At 42.8% G+C, this 22,794-nt stretch overlaps 1 protein-coding gene across 3 annotated transcripts in view; it reads left to right on the top strand.

Annotated features, from left to right (window-relative positions):
- The window catches only part of LOC145248230 (uncharacterized), a 98,559-nt gene that overhangs the window by 39,996 nt on the left and 35,769 nt on the right, over nt 1–22,794 (top strand). The gene's annotated exons all lie outside the window — the stretch shown is intronic.

Genomic DNA, 22,794 nt, shown 5'->3' with positions numbered 1-22,794 from the left:
GAGTTAATAAGTGTAAAGTTGTCAGTAAGACAACACCGTGATGATCAGTAATGGTGGAAGTTGGTTAGTGTTTGTTTATTAAAAAGGACAGCCTAACAGGGACTTATTTACATTAATCTTTAAAACGCTCAGGTTATAGTCAGTTGAGAAGCAGCCCTGCGGTATAGAATTCCACAAACAGGCAGATCTAGAAAATAAACTTTGTTCATGAAATTTGCGTTTAGTTTTAGGCTCAGATTGATAATAAGGGAGATTTTTGGTAGTTGTTGTAGGTAGACAAGTGCCTGCTGAAAATTTTCTGGGGGGGGGCTCTAGGTAGAGGCTCAGTCGAGCACATTTCATGAAAACAAGGATAGAGCAGGGATTGACTTACTAGATCTTAGAAATTTATAACAGATCAATTATTTTACTTGCGTATAAATGTTATGTAGTAGGTCGAACACAAGAAAGTATTTGTAAGTTATTTATCTGTCTATCGAGCTATCTATTTATCTATGTGTATTATCGATGTATCTCTCGATCTAGTTTTTTCTATCTATTTCTGTATATATCCATCTCGATCGATCTATCTAACTGGAGAGATAAATAAAAGATGAATTTGAAGAATGTTAACAAAAACTGTCAAAATATAATAAGATTATATCATAGACAAGTTTACCGGAAGTATCTGATCGGCTGACGGAAGTACGTGTATGTTACGTCGTTCTAGTTAGTTGAGAAGAATAATTGGAGTTGGAATTTGGACGTTGAGCAGGGCGGACGATTTTACATGTCGCCCTCCCCTTCACTGGGGAGGGAGCTGACGTGTCTTAGAATGGAGACCTAAAATTAACTACTCAAGCAAAGATATTCACTTTCCATTCTTCTGCGATCGACACCTTGGAAAGTGAATAAAAACTGTATAAAATACAATCAGTGTTCTTGGAAGTGAATGAATATTCGTTCAAACAGGTTCCAGTCTCCCCCCTCCAAGAACAAGATGAATTCCAGGTGGACAAGACCAACGACACATGAAACTAAGGTATGTCCAAAATACATTTATCACACACACACACACACACACACACACACACACTCACACACACACACACACTCACTCACACACACACACACACTCACACACACACGCACTCACACACACACTCACTCAAACACACACAAACTCACACACACACACTCACACACACACACTCACACACACGCACAAACACTCACTCACACACACACACACACACTCACACACACACACACACTCACTCACACACACACTCACACTCACGCATATGAACATTTAGACGGTCATAGTATTGGAACACAAATAGATCGCAACAACACAACTTAGGATTCAGATAGTGAAGAACCACTATAGACATTTAGTGACACGTACACACATCAGGATGAATCTTCGTCACGAGTTCATATACCACTGTATGATGCTGGTACACCATTACACAACTGTATGGTGATATGGTACCCAATTACACAACAGACCCCTTTTTGGTATAACATTACACAACATAAATCACAATCTGTAAAAGTGAGTTGGAGCTGGAACTGTAAACTTTCAAACTATTTTCTTCTTTTACACATCATTCCACACCTATTAGTCTTCGTACTTTCTCTTTACTTTTCACTCAACTGGATTGGAAACCAGCAGGGTAGCCGTCCCTGGTGGTAACCTATCGACATCGCTCTTTAGATGAAAAGCTCTGTACATTGTAATTGCTTTCCTAGTCTCCCTGCTCATATATTTCAGCTCATTCTCTCTCTATTAAATAATACCTGCCTCATACCAAACTATACGACATAATCACGTTTGACACACCGATTCCCGTCAAATCACCGAAGTTAAGCAACAATGAGCCAGGCCAGTACCAGATGGGTGACCATTTAGGACTTTCAGGTGTTGTATGTGCTCTGCGCTTATCTCGGCATTGTTTCCAGTCGTCATAGACTTCTTGCGACTGGACTCAAACAGTGCCAATTCAGGAGAGGTGTGTTTGGTGATTGGGCAACCCTTGTCACATAATTACACGTGCAACTGCCCCTACAGAGGGTATCCTTTGTCTTTCGAGACTGAATGGAGGCATCGATACCAAAATATAGCTACTACCCATGGTGTTTACTGCGGATGTTTTATTTTTCACATTCAATCTTGACCTAACTAACTCTAGTCTTCTCTAGTTTTCTTTTCCTATCATTTCCTTGATTTCAACTTCTTTTATTTTATCTAATTCTGCAATTCCTATGTAGGTGTATCTTTCTTCTCCAACCCCATTTCCTAATTCAAAAGTGTTATTTCCTAACTTCCAAGAATTTTTCATATTTCAATCTAATGGCACAACTCATGCCAAATTTCATACTTATGTCATTACTAGGGCTGTGACAACAGCATATTCTTTTCCTTGTTTTGACTGGTGAGTATATATCCGTTAATATCTTATATGTTTTTATATAGACTAATGTGGTTCTTGGTTGATTGACTGTGTCTTACTGTGTCAGATACATACTTGAGAGTCAAAAGAATGAAAAGAATATTCTGTTGTCCTAATCCAAGCCATTACTAAACAAGCATACTAGTCTTCATTCTTTGCATGCAACTTTAAGTTGCTTTTCAAATACATTCCCCCTCTCTTGAATTCTCTGACTCTTTTTCATCCCAGGTTGCAATATTTTTGTAGTACAATGGGGTATGCTCTCACACAGTCGGGAGATTCTATTTATAAACGATGCTGCTAGGAACTGACGAATCAAATTAATTCACGTTCTGCTACCAACCAATCAGAAGCCAGAATTGCTCCATAAATATTAAACCTTTCTGTAGCAATTTCGCATGTGTTTTCTTCATGTTAGCACGTAAAGAATCTTTTGTGCTGTCTACTGAGATCCAGTCACCTCCAAGACTTGTGTAGAACAACTAACCATTGAAAAGTGTTCTATCTACTGAGAACCAGTCACTTCCAACACTTGTGTAGAACACTTAACCATCGGAAACTGTTCTGTCTACTGAGATCCAGTCACCTCCAAGACTTGTGTAGAATAACTAACCATTGGAAACTGTTCTGTCTACTGAGAACCAGTCACCTCCAAGACTTGTGTAGAATAACTAACCATTGGAAACTGTTCTGTCTACTGAGAACCAGTCACTTCCAAGACTTGTGTAGAACACTTGACTATCGGAAACTGTTCTGTCTACTGAGAACCAGTCACCTCCAAGACTTGTGTAGAAATAACTAACCATTGGAAACTGTTCTGTCTACTGAGATCCAGTCACCTCCAAGACTTGTGTAGAACACCTGACCATTGGAAACTGTTCTGTCTACTGAGAACCAGTCACCTCTAAGACTTGTGTAGAATAACTAACCATTGGAAACTGTTCTGTCTACTGAGAACCAGTCACCTCCAAGACTTGTGTAGAATAACTGACCATTGGAAACTGTTCTGTCTACTGAGAACCAGTCACCTCCAAGACTTGTGTAGAATAACTAACCATTGGAAACTGTTCTGTCTTCTGAGAACCAGTCACCTCCAAGACTTGTGTAGAACACCTGACTATCGGAAACTGTTCTGTCTACTGAGAACCAGTCACCTCTAAGACTTGTGTAGAATAACTAACCATTGGAAACTGTTCTGTCTACTGAGAACCAGTCACCTCCAAGACTTGTGTAGAACACCTGACTATCGGAAACTGTTCTGTCTTCTGAGAACCAGTCACCTCCAAGACTTGTGTAGAACACCTGACTATCGGAAAATGTTCTGTCTACTGAGAACCAGTCACCTCCAAGACTTGTGTAGAATAACTAACCATTGGAAACTGTTCTGTCTACTGAGAACCAGTCACCTCCAAGACTTGTGTAGAACACCTGACTATCGGAAACTGTTCTGTCTTCTGAGAACCAGTCACCTCCAAGACTTGTGTAGAACACCTGACTATCGGAAACTGTTCTGTCTACTGAGAACCAGTCACCTCCAAGACTTGTGTAGAATAACTAACCATTGGAAACTGTTCTGTCTACTGAGAACCAGTCACCTCCAAGACTTGTGTAGAACACCTGACTATCGGAAACTGTTCTGTCTACTGAGAACCAGTCACCTCCAAGACTTGTGTAGAATAACTAACCATTGGAAACTGTTCTGTCTTCTGAGAACCAGTCACCTCCAAGACTTGTGTAGAACACCTGACTATCGGAAACTGTTCTGTCTACTGAGAACCAGTCACCTCCAAGACTTGTGTAGAATAACTAACCATTGGAAACTGTTCTGTCTTCTGAGAACCAGTCACCTCCAAGACTTGTGTAGAACACCTGACTATCGGAAACTGTTCTGTCTACTGAGAACCAGTCACCTCTAAGACTTGTGTAGAATAACTAACCATTGGAAACTGTTCTGTCTACTGAGAACCAGTCACCTCCAAGACTTGTGTAGAACACCTGACTATCGGAAACTGTTCTGTCTTCTGAGAACCAGTCACCTCCAAGACTTGTGTAGAACACCTGACTATCGGAAACTGTTCTGTCTACTGAGAACCAGTCACCTCCAAGACTTGTGTAGAATAACTAACCATTGGAAACTGTTCTGTCTACTGAGAACCAGTCACCTCCAAGACTTGTGTAGAACACCTGACTATCGGAAACTGTTCTGTCTTCTGAGAACCAGTCACCTCCAAGACTTGGGTAGAACACCTGACTATCGGAAACTGTTCTGTCTACTGAGAACCAGTCACCTCCAAGACTTGTGTAGAATAACTAACCATTGGAAACTGTTCTGTCTACTGAGAACCAGTCACCTCCAAGACTTGTGTAGAATAACTAACCATTGGAAACTGTTCTGTCTACTGAGAACCAGTCACCTCCAAGACTTGTGTAGAACACCTGACTATCGGAAACTGTTCTGTCTACTGAGAACCAGTCACCTCCAAGACTTGTGTAGAATAACTAACCATTGGAAACTGTTCTGTCTTCTGAGAACCAGTCACCTCCAAGACTTGTGTAGAACACCTGACTATCGGAAACTGTTCTGTCTACTGAGAACCAGTCACCTCTAAGACTTGTGTAGAATAACTAACCATTGGAAACTGTTCTGTCTACTGAGAACCAGTCACCTCCAAGACTTGTGTAGAACACCTGACTATCGGAAACTGTTCTGTCTTCTGAGAACCAGTCACCTCCAAGACTTGTGTAGAACACCTGACTATCGGAAAATGTTCTGTCTACTGAGAACCAGTCACCTCCAAGACTTGTGTAGAATAACTAACCATTGGAAACTGTTCTGTCTACTGAGAACCAGTCACCTCCAAGACTTGTGTAGAACACCTGACTATCGGAAACTGTTCTGTCTTCTGAGAACCAGTCACCTCCAAGACTTGTGTAGAACACCTGACTATCGGAAACTGTTCTGTCTACTGAGAACCAGTCACCTCCAAGACTTGTGTAGAATAACTAACCATTGGAAACTGTTCTGTCTACTGAGAACCAGTCACCTCCAAGACTTGTGTAGAACACCTGACTATCGGAAACTGTTCTGTCTACTGAGAACCAGTCACCTCCAAGACTTGTGTAGAATAACTAACCATTGGAAACTGTTCTGTCTTCTGAGAACCAGTCACCTCCAAGACTTGTGTAGAACACCTGACTATCGGAAACTGTTCTGTCTACTGAGAACCAGTCACCTCCAAGACTTGTGTAGAATAACTAACCATTGGAAACTGTTCTGTCTTCTGAGAACCAGTCACCTCCAAGACTTGTGTAGAACACCTGACTATCGGAAACTGTTCTGTCTACTGAGAACCAGTCACCTCTAAGACTTGTGTAGAATAACTAACCATTGGAAACTGTTCTGTCTACTGAGAACCAGTCACCTCCAAGACTTGTGTAGAACACCTGACTATCGGAAACTGTTCTGTCTTCTGAGAACCAGTCACCTCCAAGACTTGTGTAGAACACCTGACTATCGGAAACTGTTCTGTCTACTGAGAACCAGTCACCTCCAAGACTTGTGTAGAATAACTAACCATTGGAAACTGTTCTGTCTACTGAGAACCAGTCACCTCCAAGACTTGTGTAGAACACCTGACTATCGGAAACTGTTCTGTCTTCTGAGAACCAGTCACCTCCAAGACTTGTGTAGAACACCTGACTATCGGAAACTGTTCTGTCTACTGAGAACCAGTCACCTCCAAGACTTGTGTAGAATAACTAACCATTGGAAACTGTTCTGTCTACTGAGAACCAGTCACCTCCAAGACTTGTGTAGAACACCTGACTATCGGAAACTGTTCTGTCTACTGAGAACCAGTCACCTCCAAGACTTGTGTAGAATAACTAACCATTGGAAACTGTTCTGTCTTCTGAGAACCAGTCACCTCCAAGACTTGTGTAGAACACCTGACTATCGGAAACTGTTCTGTCTACTGAGAACCAGTCACCTCTAAGACTTGTGTAGAATAACTAACCATTGGAAACTGTTCTGTCTACTGAGAACCAGTCACCTCCAAGACTTGTGTAGAACACCTGACTATCGGAAACTGTTCTGTCTTCTGAGAACCAGTCACCTCCAAGACTTGTGTAGAACACCTGACTATCGGAAACTGTTCTGTCTACTGAGAACCAGTCACCTCCAAGACTTGTGTAGAATAACTAACCATTGGAAACTGTTCTGTCTACTGAGAACCAGTCACCTCCAAGACTTGTGTAGAACACCTGACTATCGGAAACTGTTCTGTCTTCTGAGAACCAGTCACCTCCAAGACTTGTGTAGAACACCTGACTATCGGAAACTGTTCTGTCTACTGAGAACCAGTCACCTCCAAGACTTGTGTAGAATAACTAACCATTGGAAACTGTTCTGTCTACTGAGAACCAGTCACCTCCAAGACTTGTGTAGAACACCTGACTATCGGAAACTGTTCTGTCTACTGAGAACCAGTCACCTCCAAGACTTGTGTAGAATAACTAACCATTGGAAACTGTTCTGTCTTCTAAGAACCAGTCACCTCCAAGACTTGTGTAGAACACCTGACTATCGGAAACTGTTCTGTCTACTGAGAACCAGTCACCTCCAAGACTTGTGTAGAATAACTAACCATTGGAAACTGTTCTGTCTTCTGAGAACCAGTCACCTCCAAGACTTGTGTAGAACACCTGACTATCGGAAACTGTTCTGTCTACTGAGAACCAGTCACCTCTAAGACTTGTGTAGAATAACTAACCATTGGAAACTGTTCTGTCTACTGAGAACCAGTCACCTCCAAGACTTGTGTAGAACACCTGACTATCGGAAACTGTTCTGTCTTCTGAGAACCAGTCACCTCCAAGACTTGTGTAGAACACCTGACTATCGGAAACTGTTCTGTCTACTGAGAACCAGTCACCTCCAAGACTTGTGTAGAATAACTAACCATTGGAAACTGTTCTGTCTACTGAGAACCAGTCACCTCCAAGACTTGTGTAGAACACCTGACTATCGGAAACTGTTCTGTCTTCTGAGAACCAGTCACCTCCAAGACTTGTGTAGAACACCTGACTATCGGAAACTGTTCTGTCTACTGAGAACCAGTCACCTCCAAGACTTGTGTAGAATAACTAACCATTGGAAACTGTTCTGTCTACTGAGAACCAGTCACCTCCAAGACTTGTGTAGAACACCTGACTATCGGAAACTGTTCTGTCTACTGAGAACCAGTCACCTCCAAGACTTGTGTAGAATAACTAACCATTGGAAACTGTTCTGTCTTCTGAGAACCAGTCACCTCCAAGACTTGTGTAGAACACCTGACTATCGGAAACTGTTCTGTCTACTGAGAACCAGTCACCTCTAAGACTTGTGTAGAATAACTAACCATTGGAAACTGTTCTGTCTACTGAGAACCAGTCACCTCCAAGACTTGTGTAGAACACCTGACTATCGGAAACTGTTCTGTCTTCTGAGAACCAGTCACCTCCAAGACTTGTGTAGAACACCTGACTATCGGAAACTGTTCTGTCTTCTGAGAACCAGTCACCTCCAAGACTTGTGTAGAACACCTGACTATCGGAAACTGTTCTGTCTTCTGAGAACCAGTCACCTCCAAGACTTGTGTAGAACACCTGACTATCGGAAACTGTTCTGTCTACTGAGAACCAGTCACCTCCAAGACTTGTGTAGAATAACTAACCATTGGAAACTGTTCTGTCTTCTGAGAACCAGTCACCTCCAAGACTTGTGTAGAACACCTGACTATCGGAAACTGTTCTGTCTTCTGAGAACCAGTCACCTCCAAGACTTGTGTAGAATAACTAACCATTGGAAACTGTTCTGTCTACTGAGAACCAGTCACCTCCAAGACTTGTGTAGAACACCTGACTATCGGAAACTGTTCTGTCTACTGAGAACCAGTCACTTCTAAGACTTGTGTAGAATAACTAACCATTGGAAACTGTTCTGTCTACTGAGAACCAGTCACCTCCAAGACTTGTGTAGAACACCTGACTATCGGAAACTGTTCTGTCTACTGAGAACCAGTCACCTCCAAGACTTGTGTAGAATAACTAACCATTGGAAACTGTTCTGTCTTCTGAGAACCAGTCACCTCCAAGACTTGTGTAGAACACCTGACTATCGGAAACTGTTCTGTCTACTGAGAACCAGTCACCTCTAAGACTTGTGTAGAATAACTAACCATTGGAAACTGTTCTGTCTACTGAGAACCAGTCACCTCCAAGACTTGTGTAGAATAACTAACCATTGGAAACTGTTCTGTCTACTGAGAACCAGTCACCTCCAAGACTTGTGTAGAATAACTAACCATTGGAAACTGTTCTGTCTACTGAGAACCAGTCACCTCCAAGACTTGTGTAGAACACCTGACTATTGGAAACTGTTCTGTCTACTGAGAACCAGTCACCTCTAAGACTTGTGTAGAATAACTAACCATTGGAAACTGTTCTGTCTACTGAGAACCAGTCACCTCCAAGACTTGTGTAGAATAACTAACCATTGGAAACTGTTCTGTCTTCTGAGAACCAGTCACCTCCAAGACTTGTGTAGAACACCTGACTATCGGAAACTGTTCTGTCTACTGAGAACCAGTCACCTCCAAGACTTGTGTAGAATAACTAACCATTGGAAACTGTTCTGTCTACTGAGAACCAGTCACCTCCAAGACTTGTGTAGAACACCTGACTATCGGAAACTGTTCTGTCTACTGAGAACCAGTCACCTCCAAGACTTGTGTAGAATAACTAACCATTGGAAACTGTTCTGTCTTCTGAGAACCAGTCACCTCCAAGACTTGTGTAGAACACCTGACTATCGGAAACTGTTCTGTCTACTGAGAACCAGTCACCTCTAAGACTTGTGTAGAATAACTAACCATTGGAAACTGTTCTGTCTACTGAGAACCAGTCACCTCCAAGACTTGTGTAGAACACCTGACTATCGGAAACTGTTCTGTCTACTGAGAACCAGTCACCTCCAAGACTTGTGTAGAATAACTAACCATTGGAAACTGTTCTGTCTACTGAGAACCAGTCACCTCCAAGACTTGTGTAGAACACCTGACTATTGGAAACTGTTCTGTCTACTGAGAACCAGTCACCTCTAAGACTTGTGTAGAATAACTAACCATTGGAAACTGTTCTGTCTACTGAGAACCAGTCACCTCCAAGACTTGTGTAGAATAACTAACCATTGGAAACTGTTCTGTCTACTGAGAACCAGTCACCTCCAAGACTTGTGTAGAACACCTGACTATTGGAAACTGTTCTGTCTACTGAGAACCAGTCACCTCTAAGACTTGTGTAGAATAACTAACCATTGGAAACTGTTCTGTCTACTGAGAACCAGTCACCTCCAAGACTTGTGTAGAATAACTAACCATTGGAAACTGTTCTGTCTACTGAGAACCAGTCACTTCCAAGACTTGTGTAGAACACTTGACTATCGGAAACTGTTCTGTCTACTGAGAACCAGTCACCTCCAAGACTTGTGTAGAAATAACTAACCATTGGAAACTGTTCTGTCTACTGAGATCCAGTCACCTCCAAGACTTGTGTAGAACACCAGACCATTGGAAACTGTTCTGTCTACTGAGAACCAGTCACCTCTAAGACTTGTGTAGAATAACTAACCATTGGAAACTGTTCTGTCTACTGAGAACCAGTCACCTCCAAGACTTGTGTAGAATAACTGACCATTGGAAACTGTTCTGTCTACTGAGAACCAGTCACCTCCAAGACTTGTGTAGAATAACTAACCATTGGAAACTGTTCTGTCTTCTGAGAACCAGTCACCTCCAAGACTTGTGTAGAACACCTGACTATCGGAAACTGTTCTGTCTACTGAGAACCAGTCACCTCTAAGACTTGTGTAGAATAACTAACCATTGGAAACTGTTCTGTCTACTGAGAACCAGTCACCTCCAAGACTTGTGTAGAATAACTAACCATTGGAAACTGTTCTGTCTACTGAGAACCAGTCACCTCCAAGACTTGTGTAGAACACCTGACTATTGGAAACTGTTCTGTCTACTGAGAACCAGTCACCTCTAAGACTTGTGTAGAATAACTAACCATTGGAAACTGTTCTGTCTACTGAGAACCAGTCACCTCCAAGACTTGTGTAGAACACCTGACTATCGGAAACTGTTCTGTCTACTGAGAACCAGTAACCTCTAAGACTTGTGTAGAATAACTAACCATTGGAAACTGTTCTGTCTACTGAGAACCAGTCACCTCCAAGACTTGTGTAGAATAACTAACCATTGGAAACTGTTCTGTCTACTGAGAACCAGTCACCTCCAAGACTTGTGTAGAACACCTGACCATTGGAAACTGTTCTGTCTACTGAGAACCAGTCACCTCTAAGACTTGTGTAGAATAACTAACCATTGGAAACTGTTCTGTCTACTGAGAACCAGTCACCTCCAAGACTTGTGTAGAATAACTGACTATCGGAAACTGTTCTGTCTACTGAGAACCAGTCACCTCCAAGACTTGCGTAGAATAACTAACCATTGGAAACTGTTCTGTCTACTGAGAACCAGTCACCTCCAAGACTTGTGTAGAATAACTAACCATTGGAAACTGTTCTGTCTTCTGAGAACCAGTCACCTCCAAGACTTGTGTAGAACACCTGACTATCGGAAACTGTTCTGTCTACTGAGAACCAGTCACCTCTAAGACTTGTGTAGAATAACTAACCATTGGAAACTGTTCTGTCTACTGAGAACCAGTCACCTCCAAGACTTGTGTAGAATAACTAACCATTGGAAACTGTTCTGTCTACTGAGAACCAGTCACCTCCAAGACTTGTGTAGAATAACTAACCATTGGAAACTGTTCTGTCTTCTGAGAACCAGTCACCTCCAAGACTTGTGTAGAACACCTGACTATCGGAAACTGTTCTGTCTACTGAGAACCAGTCACCTCTAAGACTTGTGTTGAATAACTAACCATTGGAAACTGTTCTGTCTACTGAGAACCAGTCACCTCCAAGACTTGTGTAGAATAACTGACCATTGGAAACTGTTCTGTCTACTGAGAACCAGTCACCTCCAAGACTTGTGTAGAATAACTAACCATTGGAAACTGTTCTGTCTACTGAGAACCAGTCACCTCCAAGACTTGTGTAGAATAACTAACCATTGGAAACTGTTCTGTCTACTGAGAACCAGTCACCTCCAAGACTTGTGTAGAACACCTGACCATTGGAAACTGTTCTGTCTACTGAGAACCAGTCACCTCCAAGACTTGTGTAGAATAACTAACCATTGGAAACTGTTCTGTCTACTGAGAACCAGTCACCTCCAAGACTTGTGTAGAATAACTGACCATTGGAAACTGTTCTGTCTACTGAGAACCAGTCACCTCCAAGACTTGTGTAGAATAATTAACCATTGGAAACTGTTCTGTCTACTGAGAACCAGTCACCTCCAAGACTTGTGTAGAATAACTAACCATTGGAAACTGTTCTGTCTTCTGAGAACCAGTCACCTCCAAGACTTGTGTAGAACACCTGACTATCGGAAACTGTTCTGTCTACTGAGAACCAGTCACCTCTAAGACTTGTGTAGAATAACTAACCATTGGAAACTGTTCTGTCTTCTGAGAACCAGTCACCTCCAAGACTTGTGTAGAATAACTAACCATTGGAAACTGTTCTGTCTACTGAGAACCAGTCACCTCCAAGACTTGTGTAGAATAACTAACCATTGGAAACTGTTCTGTCTTCTGAGAACCAGTCACCTCCAAGACTTGTGTAGAACACCTGACTATCGGAAACTGTTCTGTCTACTGAGAACCAGTCACCTCTAAGACTTGTGTAGAATAACTAACCATTGGAAACTGTTCTGTCTACTGAGAACCAGTCACCTCCAAGACTTGTGTAGAATAACTAACCATTGGAAACTGTTCTGTCTACTGAGAACCAGTCACCTCCAAGACTTGTGTAGAATAACTAACCATTGGAAACTGTTCTGTCTACTGAGAACCAGTCACCTCCAAGACTTGTGTAGAATAACTAACCATTGGAAACTGTTCTGTCTTCTGAGAACCAGTCACCTCCAAGACTTGTGTAGAATAACTAACCATTGGAAACTGTTCTGTCTACTGAGAACCAGTCACCTCCAAGACTTGTGTAGAATAACTAACCATTGGAAACTGTTCTGTCTACTGAGAACCAGTCACCTCTAAGACTTGTGTAGAATAACTAACCATTGGAAACTGTTCTGTCTACTGAGCACCAGTCACCTCCAAGACTTGTGTAGAATAACTAACCATTGGAAACTGTTCTGTCTTCTGAGAACCAGTCACCTCCAAGACTTGTGTAGAATAATTAACCATTGGAAACTGTTCTGTCTACTGAGAACCAGTCACCTCCAAGACTTGTGTAGAATAACTAACCATTGGAAACTGTTCTGTCTACTGAGAACCAGTCACCTCTAAGACTTGTGTAGAATAACTAACCATTGGAAACTGTTCTGTCTACTGAGAACCAGTCACCTCCAAGACTTGTGTAGAATAACTAACCATTGGAAACTGTTCTGTCTACTGAGAACCAGTCACCTCTAAGACTTGTGTAGAATAACTAACCATTGGAAACTGTTCTGTCTACTGAGAACAAGTCACCTCCAAGACTTGTGTAGAATAACTAACCATTGGAAACTGTTCTGTCTACTGAGAACCAGTCACCTCCAAGACTTGTGTAGAATAACTAACCATTGGAAACTGTTCTGTCTACTGAGAACCAGTCACCTCCAAGACTTGTGTAGAATAACTAACCATTGGAAACTGTTCTGTCTTCTGAGAACCAGTCACCTCCAAGACTTGTGTAGAACACCTGACTATCGGAAACTGTTCTGTCTACTGAGAACCAGTCACCTCCAAGACTTGTGTAGAATAACTGACCATTGGAAACTGTTCTGTCTACTGAGAACCAGTCACCTCTAAGACTTGTGTAGAATAACTAACCATTGGAAACTGTTCTGTCTACTGAGAACCAGTCACCTCCAAGACTTGTGTAGAATAACTGACCATTGGAAACTGTTCTGTCTACTGAGAACCAGTCACCTCCAAGACTTGTGTAGAATAACTAACCATTGGAAACTATTCTGTCTTCTGAGAACCAGTCACCTCCAAGACTTGTGTAGAACACCTGACTATCGGAAACTGTTCTGTCTACTGAGAACCAGTCACCTCCAAGACTTGTGTAGAATAACTGACCATTGGAAACTGTTCTGTCTACTGAGAACCAGTCACCTCTAAGACTTGTGTAGAATAACTAACCATTGGACACTGTTCTGTCTACTGAGAACCAGTCACCTCCAAGACTTGTGTAGAATAACTGACCATTGGAAACTGTTCTGTCTACTGAGAACCAGTCACCTCCAAGACTTGTGTAGAATAACTAACCATTGGAAACTGTTCTGTCTTCTGAGAACCAGTCACCTCCAAGACTTGTGTAGAACACCTGACTATCGGAAACTGTTCTGTCTACTGAGAACCAGTCACCTCTAAGACTTGTGTAGAATAACTAACCATTGGAAACTGTTCTGTCTACTGAGAACCAGTCACCTCCAAGACTTGTGTAGAATAACTAACCATTGGAAACTGTTCTGTCTACTGAGAACCAGTCACCTCCAAGACTTGTGTAGAATAACTAACCATTGGAAACTGTTCTGTCTTCTGAGAACCAGTCACCTCCAAGACTTGTGTAGAACACCTGACTATCGGAAACTGTTCTGTCTACTGAGAACCAGTCACCTCCAAGACTTGTGTAGAATAACTAACCATTGGAAACTGTTCTGTCTTCTGAGAACCAGTCACCTCCAAGACTTGTGTAGAACACCTGACTATCGGAAACTGTTCTGTCTACTGAGAACCAGTCACCTCCAAGACTTGTGTAGAATAACTAACCATTGGAAACTGTTCTGTCTTCTGAGAACCAGTCACCTCCAAGACTTGTGTAGAACACCTGACTATCGGAAACTGTTCTGTCTTCTGAGAACCAGTCACCTCCAAGACTTGTGTAGAACACCTGACTATCGGAAACTGTTCTGTCTACTGAGAACCAGTCACCTCCAAGACTTGTGTAGAATAACTAACCATTGGAAACTGTTCTGTCTACTGAGAACCAGTCACCTTCAAGACTTGTGTAGAATAACTAACCATTGGAAACTGTTCTGTCTACTGAGAACCAGTCACCTCCAAGACTTGTGTAGAACACCTGACTATCGGAAACTGTTCTGTCTTCTGAGAACCAGTCACCTCCAAGACTTGTGTAGAACACCTGACTATCGGAAACTGTTCTGTCTACTGAGAACCAGTCACCTCCAAGACTTGTGTAGAATAACTAACCATTGGAAACTGTTCTGTCTTCTGAGAACCAGTCACCTCCAAGACTTGTGTAGTACACCTGACTATCGGAAACTGTTCTGTCTTCTGAGAACCAGTCACCTCCAAGACTTGTGTAGAATAACTAACCATTGGAAACTGTTCTGTCTTCTGAGAACCAGTCACCTCCAAGACTTGTGTAGAACACCTGACTATCGGAAACTGTTCTGTCTACTGAGAACCAGTCACCTCCAAGACTTGTGTAGAATAACTAACCATTGGAAACTGTTCTGTCTTCTGAGAACCAGTCACCTCCAAGACTTGTGTAGAACACCTGACTATCGGAAACTGTTCTGTCTACTGAGAACCAGTCACCTCCAAGACTTGTGTAGAATAACTAACCATTGGAAACTGTTCTGTCTTCTGAGAACCAGTCACCTCCAAGACTTGTGTAGAACACCTGACTATCGGAAACTGTTCTGTCTTCTGAGAACCAGTCACCTCCAAGACTTGTGTAGAATAACTAACCATTGGAAACTGTTCTGTCTTCTGAGAACCAGTCACCTCCAAGACTTGTGTAGAACACCTGACTATCGGAAACTGTTCTGTCTACTGAGAACCAGTCACCTCCAAGACTTGTGTAGAATAACTAACCATTGGAAACTGTTCTGTCTTCTGAGAACCAGTCACCTCCAAGACTTGTGTAGAACACCTGACTATCGGAAACTGTTCTGTTTACTGAGAACCAGTCACCTCCAAGACTTGTGTAGAATAACTAACCATTGGAAACTGTTCTGTCTTCTGAGAACCAGTCACCTCCAAGACTTGTGTAGAACACCTGACTATCGGAAACTGTTCTGTCTTCTGAGAACCAGTCACCTCCAAGACTTGTGTAGAACACCTGACTATCGGAAACTGTTCTGTCTACTGAGAACCAGTCACCTCCAAGACTTGTGTAGAATAACTAACCATTGGAAACTGTTCTGTCTACTGAGAACCAGTCACCTTCAAGACTTGTGTAGAATAACTAACCATTGGAAACTGTTCTGTCTACTGAGAACCAGTCACCTCCAAGACTTGTGTAGAACACCTTACTATCGGAAACTGTTCTGTCTTCTGAGAACCAGTCACCTCCAAGACTTGTGTAGAACACCTGACTATCGGAAACTGTTCTGTCTTCTGAGAACCAGTCACCTCCAAGACTTGTGTAGAACACCTGACTATCGGAAACTGTTCTGTCTACTGAGAACCAGTCACCTCCAAGACTTGTGTAGAATAACTAACCATTGGAAACTGTTCTGTCTACTGAGAACCAGTCACCTCCAAGACTTGTGTAGAACACCTGACTATCGGAAACTGTTCTGTCTTCTGAGAACCAGTCACCTCCAAGACTTGTGTAGAATAACTAACCATTGGAAACTGTTCTGTCTACTGAGAACCAGTCACCTCCAAGACTTGTGTAGAACACCTGACTATCGGAAACTGTTCTGTCTACTGAGAACCAGTCACCTCCAAGACTTGTGTAGAATAACTAACCATTGGAAACTGTTCTGTCTACTGAGAACCAGTCACCTCCAAGACTTGTGTAGAACACCTGACTATCGGAAACTGTTCTGTCTTCTGAGAACCAGTCACCTCCAAGACTTGTGTAGAACACCTGACTATCGGAAACTGTTCTGTCTTCTGAGAACCAGTCACCTCCAAGACTTGTGTAGAAAACCTGACTATCGGAAACTGTTCTGTCTTCTGAAAACCAGTCACCTCCAAGACTTGTGTAGAACACCTGACTATCGGAAACTGTTCTGTCTACTGAGAACCAGTCACCTCCAAGACTTGTGTAGAACACCTGACTATCGGAAACTGTTCTGTCTTCTGAGAACCAGTCACCTCCAAGACTTGTGTAGAACACCTGACTATCGGAAACTGTTCTGTCTACTGAGAACCAGTCACCTCCAAGACTTGTGTAGAACACCTGACTATCGGAAACTGTTCTGTCTTCTTAGAACCAGTCACCTCCAAGACTTGTGTAGAATAACTAACCATTGGAAACTGTTCTGTCTACTGAGAACCAGTCACCTCCAAGACTTGTGTAGAACACCTGACTATCGGAAACTGTTCTGTCTACTGAGAACCAGTCACCTCCAAGACTTGTGTAGAATAACTAACCATTGGAAACTGTTCTGTCTACTGAGAACCAGTCACCTCCAAGACTTGTGTAGAACACCTGACTATCGGAAACTGTTCTGTCTTCTGAGAACCAGTCACCTCCAAGACTTGTGTAGAACACCTGACTATCGGAAACTGTTCTGTCTTCTGAGAACCAGTCACCTCCAAGACTTGTGTAGAACACCTGACTATCGGAAACTGTTCTGTCTACTGAGAACCAGTCACCTCCAAGACTTGTGTAGAATAACTAACCATTGGAAACTGTTCTGTCTACTGAGAACCAGTCACCTCCAAGACTTGTGTAGAACACCTGACTATCGGAAACTGTTCTGTCTTCTGAGAACCAGTCACCTCCAAGACTTGTGTAGAACACCTGACTATCGGAAACTGTTCTGTCTACTGAGAACCAGTCACCTCCAAGACTTGTGTAGAATAACTAACCATTGGAAACTGTTCTGTCTACTGAGAACCAGTCACCTTCAAGACTTGTGTAGAATAACTAACCATTGGAAACTGTTCTGTCTACTGAGAACCAGTCACCTCCAAGACTTGTGTAGAACACCTGACTATCGGAAACTGTTCTGTCTTCTGAGAACCAGTCACCTCCAAGACTTGTGTAGAACACCTGACTATCGGAAACTGTTCTGTCTACTGAGAACCAGTCACCTCCAAGACTTGTGTAGAATAACTAACCATTGGAAACTGTTCTGTCTACTGAGAACCAGTCACCTTCAAGACTTGTGTAGAATAACTAACCATTGGAAACTGTTCTGTCTACTGAGAACCAGTCACCTCCAAGACTTGTGTAGAACACCTGACTATCGGAAACTGTTCTGTCTTCTGAGAACCAGTCACCTCCAAGACTTGTGTAGAACACCTGACTATCGGAAACTGTTCTGTCTTCTGAGAACCAGTCACCTCCAAGACTTGTGTAGAACACCTGACTATCGGAAACTGTTCTGTCTACTGAGAACCAGTCACCTCCAAGACTTGTGTAGAATAACTAACCATTGGAAACTGTTCTGTCTACTGAGAACCAGTCACCTCCAAGACTTGTGTAGAACACCTGACTATCGGAAACTGTTCTGTCTTCTTAGAACCAGTCACCTCCAAGACTTGTGTAGAACACCTGACTATCGGAAACTGTTCTGTCTACTGAGAACCAGTCACCTCCAAGACTTGTGTAGAACACCTGACTATCGGAAACTGTTCTGTCTACTGAGAACCAGTCACCTCCAAGACTTGTGTAGAATAACTAACCATTGGAAACTGTTCTGTCTACTGAGAACCAGTCACCTTCAAGACTTGTGTAGAATAACTAACCGTTGGAAACTGTTCTGTCTACTGAGAACCAGTCACCTTCAAGACTTGTGTAGAATAACTAACCATTGGAAACTGTTCTGTCTACTGAGAACCAGTCACCTTCAAGACTTGTGTAGAATAACTAACCATTGGAAACTGTTCTGTCTACTGAGAACCAGTCACCTCCAAGACTTGTGTAGAACACCTGACTATCGGAAACTGTTCTGTCTACTGAGAACCAGTCACCTCCAAGACTTGTGTAGAACACCTGACTATCGGAAACTGTTCTGTCTACTGAGAACCAGTCACCTCCAAGACTTGTGTAGAACACCTGACTATCGGAAACTGTTCTGTCTACTGAGAACCAGTCACCTCCAAGACTTGTGTAGAATAACTAACCATTGGAAACTGTTCTGTCTACTGAGAACCAGTCACCTTCAAGACTTGTGTAGAATAACTAACCATTGGAAACTGTTCTGTCTACTGAGAACCAGTCACCTTCAAGACTTGTGTAGAATAACTAACCATTGGAAACTGTTCTGTCTACTGAGAACCAGTCACCTTCAAGACTTGTGTAGAATAACTAACCATTGGAAACTGTTCTGTCTACTGAGAACCAGTCACCTCCAAGACTTGTGTAGAACACCTGACTATCGGAAACTGTTCTGTCTTCTGAGAACCAGTCACCTCCAAGACTTGTGTAGAACACCTGACTATCGGAAACTGTTCTGTCTTCTGAGAACCAGTCACCTCCAAGACTTGTGTAGAACACCTGACTATCGGAAACTGTTCTGTCTTCTGAGAACCAGTCACCTCCAAGACTTGTGTAGAACACCTGACTATCGGAAACTGTTCTGTCTTCTGAGAACCAGTCACCTCCAAGACTTGTGTAGAACACCTGACTATCGGAAACTGTTCTGTCTTCTGAGAACCAGTCACCTCCAAGACTTGTGTAGAACACCTGACTATCGGAAACTGTTCTGTCTACTGAGAACCAGTCACCTTCAAGACTTGTGTAGAATAACTAACCATTGGAAACTGTTCTGTCTACTGAGAACCAGTCACCTCCAAGACTTGTGTAGAACACCTGACTATCGGAAACTGTTCTGTCTTCTGAGAACCAGTCACCTCCAAGACTTGTGTAGAACACCTGACTATCAGAAACTGTTCTGTCTTCTGAGAACCAGTCACCTCCAAGACTTGTGTAGAACACCTGACTATCGGAAACTGTTCTGTCTTCTGAGAACCAGTCACCTCCAAGACTTGTGTAGAACACCTGACTATCGGAAACTGTTCTGTCTACTGAGAACCAGTCACCTCCAAGACTTGTGTAGAACACCTGACTATCGGAAACTGTTCTGTCTACTGAGAACCAGTCACCTCCAAGACTTGTGTAGAACACCTGACTATCGGAAACTGTTCTGTCTACTGAGAACCAGTCACCTCCAAGACTTGTGTAGAACACCTGACTATCGGAAACTGTTCTGTCTACTGAGAACCAGTCACCTCCAAGACTTGTGTAGAATAACTAACCATTGGAAACTGTTCTGTCTACTGAGAACCAGTCACCTTCAAGACTTGTGTAGAATAACTAACCATTGGAAACTGTTCTGTCTACTGAGAACCAGTCACCTCCAAGACTTGTGTAGAACACCTGACTATCGGAAACTGTTCTGTCTACTGAGAACCAGTCACCTCCAAGACTTGTGTAGAACACCTGACTATCGGAAACTGTTCTGTCTTCTGAGAACCAGTCACCTCCAAGACTTGTGTAGAACACCTGACTATCGGAAACTGTTCTGTCTTCTGAGAACCAGTCACCTCCAAGACTTGTGTAGAATAACTAACCATTGGAAACTGTTCTGTCTTCTGAGAACCAGTCACCTCCAAGACTTGTGTAGAACACCTGACTATCGGAAACTGTTCTGTCTACTGAGAACCAGTCACCTCCAAGACTTGTGTAGAACACCTGACTATCGGAAACTGTTCTGTCTTCTGAGAACCAGTCACCTCCAAGACTTGTGTAGAACACCTGACTATCGGAAACTGTTCTGTCTTCTGAGAACCAGTCAACTCCAAGACTTGTGTAGAATAACTAACCATTGGAAACTGTTCTGTCTTCTGAGAACCAGTCACCTCCAAGACTTGTGTAGAACACCTGACTATCGGAAACTGTTCTGTCTACTGAGAACCAGTCACCTCCAAGACTTGTGTAGAACACCTGACTATCGGAAACTGTTCTGTCTTCTGAGAACCAGTCACCTCCAAGACTTGTGTAGAACACCTGACTATCGGAAACTGTTCTGTCTTCTGAGAACCAGTCACCTCCAAGACTTGTGTAGAATAACTAACCATTGGAAACTGTTCTGTCTACTGAGAACCAGTCACCTCCAAGACTTGTGTAGAACACCTGACTATCGGAAACTGTTCTGTCTACTGAGAACCAGTCACCTCCAAGACTTGTGTAGAATAACTAACCATTGGAAACTGTTCTGTCTACTGAGAACCAGTCACCTCCAAGACTTGTGTAGAACACCTGACTATCGGAAACTGTTCTGTCTTCTGAGAACCAGTCACCTCCAAGACTTGTGTAGAACACCTGACTATCGGAAACTGTTCTGTCTTCTGAGAACCAGTCACCTCCAAGACTTGTGTAGAATAACTAACCATTGGAAACTGTTCTGTCTACTGAGAACCAGTCACCTCCAAGACTTGTGTAGAACACCTAACTATCGGAAACTGTTCTGTCTTCTGAGAACCAGTCACCTCCAAGACTTGTGTAGAACACCTGACTATCGGAAACTGTTCTGTCTTCTGAGAACCAGTCACCTCCAAGACTTGTGTAGAACACCTGACTATCGGAAACTGTTCTGTCTACTGAGAACCAGTCACCTTCAAGACTTGTGTAGAATAACTAACCATTGGAAACTGTTCTGTCTACTGAGAACCAGTCACCTCCAAGACTTGTGTAGAACACCTGACTATCGGAAACTGTTCTGTCTTCTGAGAACCAGTCACCTCCAAGACTTGTGTAGAATAACTAACCATTGGAAACTGTTCTGTCTACTGAGAACCAGTCACCTCTAAGACTTGTGTAGAACACCTGACTATCGGAAACTGTTCTGTCTTCTGAGAACCAGTCACCTCCAAGACTTGTGTAGAATAACTAACCATTGGAAACTGTTCTGTCTACTGAGAACCAGTCACCTCCAAGACTTGTGTAGAACACCTGACTATCGGAAACTGTTCTGTCTTCTGAGAACCAGTCACCTCCAAGACTTGTGTAGAACACCTGACTATCGGAAACTGTTCTGTCTTCTGAGAACCAGTCACCTCCAAGACTTGTGTAGAATAACTAACCATTGGAAACTGTTCTGTCTACTGAGAACCAGTCACCTCCAAGACTTGTGTAGAACACCTGACTATCGGAAACTGTTCTGTCTTCTGAGAACCAGTCACCTCCAAGACTTGTGTAGAATAACTAACCATTGGAAACTGTTCTGTCTACTGAGAACCAGTCACCTCCAAGACTTGTGTAGAACACCTGACTATCGGAAACTGTTCTGTCTACTGAGAACCAGTCACCTCCAAGACTTGTGTAGAACACCTGACTATCGGAAACTGTTCTGTCTTCTGAGAACCAGTCACCTCCAAGACTTGTGTAGAATAACTAACCATTGGAAACTGTTCTGTCTACTGAGAACCAGTCACCTCCAAGACTTGTGTAGAACACCTGACTTTCGGAAACTGTTCTGTCTTCTGAGAACCAGTCACCTCCAAGACTTGTGTAGAATAACTAACCATTGGAAACTGTTCTGTCTACTGAGAACCAGTCACGTCCAAGACTTGTGTAGAACACCTGACTATCGGAAACTGTTCTGTCTTCTGAGAACCAGTCACCTCCAAGACTTGTGTAGAATAACTAACCATTGGAAACTGTTCTGTCTTCTGAGAACCAGTCACCTCCAAGACTTGTGTAGAACACCTGACTATCGGAAACTGTTCTGTCTACTGAGAACCAGTCACCTCCAAGACTTGTGTAGAACATCTGACTATCGGAAACTGTTCTGTCTACTGAGAACCAGTCACCTCCAAGACTTGTGTAGAACACCTGACTATCGGAAACTGTTCTGTCTTCTGAGAACCAGTCACCTCCAAGACTTGTGTAGAATAACTAACCATTGGAAACTGTTCTGTCTACTGAGAACCAGTCACCTCCAAGACTTGTGTAGAACACCTGACTATCGGAAACTGTTCTGTCTACTGAGAACCAGTCACCTCCAAGACTTGTGTAGAATAACTAACCATTGGAAACTGTTCTGTCTTCTGAGAACCAGTCACCTCCAAGACTTGTGTAGAACACCTGACTATCGGAAACTGTTCTGTCTACTGAGAACCAGTCACCTCCAAGACTTGTGTAGAACACCTGACTATCGGAAACTGTTCTGTCTTCTGAGAACCAGTCACCTCCAAGACTTGTGTAGAATAACTAACCATTGGAAACTGTTCTGTCTTCTGA

This window comes from Euprymna scolopes, chromosome 26, assembly GCF_053919585.1.
Source record: "Euprymna scolopes isolate OS-2025 chromosome 26, ASM5391958v1, whole genome shotgun sequence".
In the NCBI taxonomy this organism is placed as follows: Eukaryota; Metazoa; Mollusca; class Cephalopoda; order Sepiida; family Sepiolidae; genus Euprymna; species Euprymna scolopes.
This window is presented reverse-complemented; position numbering and strand designations above follow the sequence as displayed.